Consider the following 649-nt stretch of genomic DNA (forward strand, 5'->3'; position numbering starts at 1 on the left):
CCTCCTCCGCTGCCCCCGCCTCGATGGGATGAGGTGGGGGGACAGTGAGGGTTCCGCCGGACCCCGCGGCGGGGGCCGAGCGCGCGGCTCGTCGTCTACTGTGGCCCGCGCCTCCCCCTTCCGAGTTGGGGGAGGATCCCGCTGGGCCGGGCCCGACGTCCTAGCGGATGGGAAGGCTGCTGCGAGCGGCGGGTGCGCGTGGCACTCCGTCTGGCGCGCGACGCCGCTCTCCGCTGTGAGCCGGCTCTCCGCCCGCTCCCGTGCCGAGCCGCGACCGCTGCCGATGACCGCGTTCGCGTGGCGCGGGGTGTGGGGCCGCCTGGTCCTTGGGGAGCGAGCCGTCCCCACGGGGCGGCGCGCCGGTCTCCCGGAGCGGGACCGGGTCCGGGACGGACGAGAGACGGGCGACATGTGGCCCCTGGTGTTGGGCTTGTGGCTGAGGTTGCTTTGGGGCCGCCGGTGGCGGGACCCGGGGCTCGTGAGGGGGTTGCTCGGTGGGCTGCCCAAGGGCCGTTCGGCGTCCCAGGCGGGGCGCTGCGGGACCGCCCTCGTGTCTGTGGCGGTGGGATCCCGTGGCCGTGTTTTCCTGGTGGCCCGGCCGCGCCTGAGGGTTGCTTGCCCGAGTTAGCCCCCTGCGGGTTCCCCGTGC

Source organism: Macaca mulatta, chromosome 10, assembly GCF_049350105.2.
Source record: "Macaca mulatta isolate MMU2019108-1 chromosome 10, T2T-MMU8v2.0, whole genome shotgun sequence".
Lineage (NCBI taxonomy): Eukaryota > Metazoa > Chordata > Mammalia > Primates > Cercopithecidae > Macaca > Macaca mulatta.